The sequence below is a fragment of the Salvelinus sp. IW2-2015 genome, unplaced genomic scaffold (assembly GCF_002910315.2).
Source record: "Salvelinus sp. IW2-2015 unplaced genomic scaffold, ASM291031v2 Un_scaffold1337, whole genome shotgun sequence".
Lineage (NCBI taxonomy): Eukaryota > Metazoa > Chordata > Actinopteri > Salmoniformes > Salmonidae > Salvelinus > Salvelinus sp. IW2-2015.
This window is the reverse complement of record NW_019942849.1, coordinates 75,380-79,656: the sequence shown is the minus strand read 5'-3', so window position 1 is coordinate 79,656 and position 4,277 is coordinate 75,380. Positions and strand designations below refer to the sequence as shown.

Here is a 4,277-nt window from a genome sequence, read left to right as displayed (position 1 = left end):
GTCTATCACAGCGTCTCAGCCCAGCCCCGTCAGCCGTCCGTCTAGTCCAGCCAGTCCCTCCGCCCCGTCACAGTCTATCAGCCACCAGTCTCGTCTAGTCCAGCCCAGCCCAGTCGCAGCCGAGTCTCTCGGTCCACCCAGTCTCGTCTAGTCCAGCCAGCCCAGTCCAGCCCGTTCGTCTAGCTCCAGCCAGCTCAGCCAGCTCTTCCTTTGTGTTCTCTATAGCCTCCAGCAGCACTGCTCTCTTTGTCCCTGAATGTATTCAGAAGATTATTCATACAGGTTCGCTGCTTTCACAGGCAGTCTTTGCAACACTATAACCTATATTAAGTTACATAGGCATATTCCAGAATGACTATATAGGAATTGATTGCCTGATGACAGGTACATAGCATGTACCACTGCGAAAGCCAAGACAAAAAGGTGAGTTGTCAAATTGGGTAAGTACTTGGTATGTACGGCCTAATTACTCGTTCTAGCTTGTTAGAAGTAATTATATAGGTTACAGTCGATAATGCATGCTTACCTGACTCCTGAATCGTCACATGATCAGTTGTCTCTCTGCGCGTGGGGGAAGTGCTGTTCGTCCAGACTAACTGATGCTCTGACGTAAGGTCTGACGTATTTCATATCACTCTTCTGGAGTCAGTCGTTCCACACACATCGTAATTATACACCTGTCTCAGAGTCCTGTGCTCACGTCTGCGTAAAGGGCGTGTAATACGGAATAACTGGGAGATTCCATTATTTGTAAAACATTTGCTCGCGTTCATCTGAGCATTTCACTGACAGTATGACTATGATGGATACGATAAAGAGAAAGGAGACTACAGCCAAGCCAATATTAAGTAAAAAGTCAGGTTTCATGTACTCCTTGTCGTGCGTAAAGTCAGTGAACTCGCGAGAGCACTCAGGGAAGCTGTCGGCCACCGCCACGTTAAACATTGACTGTAGCTGACGGGGAGGGCTGCCCGTTGTCCTCCCACAAACAGTGAGCCTTTGTTCCAGGCATCTTTATCATTGACTTGACGAATAGTTCTTATTTCCCATTCTGTAAGCCCACTTCAAACAGCGCCCTGTCTGTCGCTTTCTCAGTTTATACGAAGCCAAGCATTCCTGTCCAGAGTCCACATCAACAGCCACCACTATTGACGAAGATAGACCGAATCTGGCTGAACGAGGCACCATTTCAGCCACCAGAGAGCTGCTAGTCTGGACTGGGTACAGAACCTGAGGCGCGTTGTCGTTTTGGTCCTGAATCATTATTTTCACAGTCACATTGCTACTGAGAGGAGGGGAGCCTCCATCCTGCGCTTTTACGCGAATTTGGAACTCTTTTATTTGCTCATAGTCGAAAGAACGCACAGCAAGAATCGCCCCACTCTCTGCATTTACTGAAATGTACGCAGACGCCGAAACTCCATTCACTTGATTATCACCAAGCAAATATGAAATACGCGCGTTGTTGCCAAAGTCTTTGTCGCTGGCCTTGACTGAAAATATTGACATTCCAGGTAAGTTATTCTCAATAACGTAAGCTGTGTATGATTGTCGTGTAAACAGGGGGGCGTTGTCATTCACATCTGATATTTTCAGTGTTACTGTCTTATTAGTGGAAAAAGATGCCGACCCTTCATCTGTGGCTGTTATTGTTATGTCATATTCAGACACCGTTTCACGGTCCAAAGCCTGGTCTGACACTAAACTGTAGAAATTAGAAGAGGATGACTTTATGCGGAAAGGTAAATCTGGACTAATAGAACACTTAACCTGACCGTTTTTACCGGAGTCTGAGTCTTTGATATTGAGCATGGCTATGACCGTCTCCGGGGCAGAGTCCTCGGGAATAGGGCTGGAGAATGAAATAATGCTAATCACGGGTGCATTGTCGTTCACGTCAGTCATTTCAATAAGCACTTTACTAGTATCTGTTAACCCCCCGTTGTCTGTCGCCTCTACATCTAGTTCATAATGCCTAACTTTTTCGAAATCTAACAGGCCACTTATGGTAATCTCACCAGTATGGGCGTCTATATTGAATAGAACTGAAGCACTATCTGTATTTTGAGAAAAGGAATACATCACCTCTCCATTTGTTTCCTGGTCTGCATCAGTGGCGCTCACTGTCAAGACAATCGTTCCCTTTGACGCATTTTCTGGCACGACCACCCTATACAGTGACTGGCCAAATACAGGGGCATTGTCGTTTGCATCTAATACAATAACATTGATTTTGACGGAGCCAGATTTCTGGGGGCTGCCGCCATCATAAGCAGTTAAGACTAGTTTATGCTCGTCCTGTTTTTCCCTATCAAGTGCGCTCTGCAGAACCATTTCGACGTATTTCGTTCCATCAGAGCGAGATAGGGTTTTCAATTGAAAATGATCCGTAGGATTTAGTTTGTATGTTTGGAGAGTATTTAGAGCCACATCGGGATCTTTTGCACCGTCGAGTGAAAACCGAGCCCCAGGAGCCGCAGATTCACTTATTTGGAAATTCATTTCCTTTTTAGCAAATGCAGGAGCATTGTCGTTAATATCTAATATTTCCACATCAATTCGATGGAGCTCCATCGGATTTTCAACGATGATCTGAAAATGCAGAGAGCAGGGAGAGACTTGGGCGCACAGCTCCTCTCTGTCTATCCTTTCTTTCACCACCAGCGTCCCTTTATCAACATTCAGACCGATGCACTCACTGCTGTCCTCAGTAAAGATCCGCGCTCGACCAGATTTCAACTTTTTTACATCCAAACCCAGATCCTGTACGATATTCCCCACGAGTGAGCCCTTCGCCATCTCCTCGGGGATGGAATAACGGACCTGGGCGCGCGCTACCCTTGCACCACAAAGACAGACAAACAGCATGACCCATGTCTTCCATGTCCATATCCGCGAGCTGGTCCTCCCTGCGCCATGACAAGAAAGATCGTCCATCTTCAGACTACTCAGCCTGAGAGACAAAACAATACAAAAACGAATGGCTCCACAATAATGAATATTGCGTCACCAACACGTCCCAACGATTGTGTGGGCTCTTTTAGGAGACTAGTTCTGATGATATGGAAGTACAGTCCGCTGCGCAGCTTGTGACGCAAAGAAGAGAGGGAGGGTCTACTGTCTGAGACGTATATATCCTGACACTAACCAACAGCGGCCTTTAGAGCCCTGAATAGATATTGCACAAATATCTGCACAAATATTAGGTTGCCATAAGTTGTCCGATGTTTGAGATTGTATTTATGAGGCAGAAATGAAATGATCAAATGTGAAATGTCCAAAACCCTGCAAACGTCAAAAACCTAATACCATGCGTTCTGTTTGATACTGTCTTGTTTTAATAGGCTAAGAAAAATCTGATGAAATGGTAACAGCACATGAAATGTATAACCTTGCTTTGAAATCGAACGAGATTTATAACCCAAACTACAGCTCTTGAAAACGAAAACCTATATGCTGCTGATGTAGCCATTATTCTCACCTGGTTTTCCCCATCGTCATTGATCAGCGTGTCCCTCTGCGCGTGGGGGAGTGTCTGTGTTCCGTCCAGACTAATGATGCTCTGACTGTAAGGTCTGACGTATTTCATATCACTCTTTCTGGAGTCAGTCAACAGTGAGCCTTTGTTTCACAGCATCTTTTCATTGACTGGCGTATAGTTTATCTCCATTCTGTAAGCCCACTTCAAACAGCGGCCTGTTCTGTCGCTTTCTGCAGTTTATACGAGAGCCAGGCATTCGTCCAGAGTCACATCACAGCCACCACTGTCACAAGAAGCCACATCTGCTGACGGGCACCATTTCAGCCACCAGAGAGGCTGCTAGTCTGGACTGGATACAGAACCTGAGGGCGTTGTTCTCTGGTCCTGGATCATATTTCACAGCACACAGCTCAGAGGGAGGGAAGCCTCCATCCTGCGCTTTTACCGGAACTGGAAACCTTGATTTGCTCGTAGTCAAAAGGCGCACTGCATGGAGACTCCCTATCAGCATTAACGGAACATTAGAGGAGACGGGCACTCCGTTAACCGAGGAGTCCTCGAGTATGTAAGAAACACGGGCATCTGGTTCCAGTCAGCGTCTCTGGCTTTCACTGTGAATATAGAGAGGCCCGGTGTGTTGTCTTATAATGTAGGCCTCATATGAGCTCCTCAAAGACGCGCGTTGTCATTCACATCTGATATCTGTAAGGTGAGAGTGACGCTGCTGGGAGAGCGAGGGCACCCCTCATCAGAGCAGCCAATTCACAATATTATATTCAAATGCTCCTCTCCGAGT

At 46.4% G+C, this 4,277-nt stretch overlaps 1 pseudogene; it reads right to left on the bottom strand.

Annotated features, from left to right (window-relative positions):
- Nucleotides 1-549: 549 nt before the first annotated feature.
- On the bottom strand, nucleotides 550-3,471 carry LOC112070485 (protocadherin gamma-A11-like; annotated as a pseudogene).
- Nucleotides 3,472-4,277: the final 806 nt, after the last annotated feature.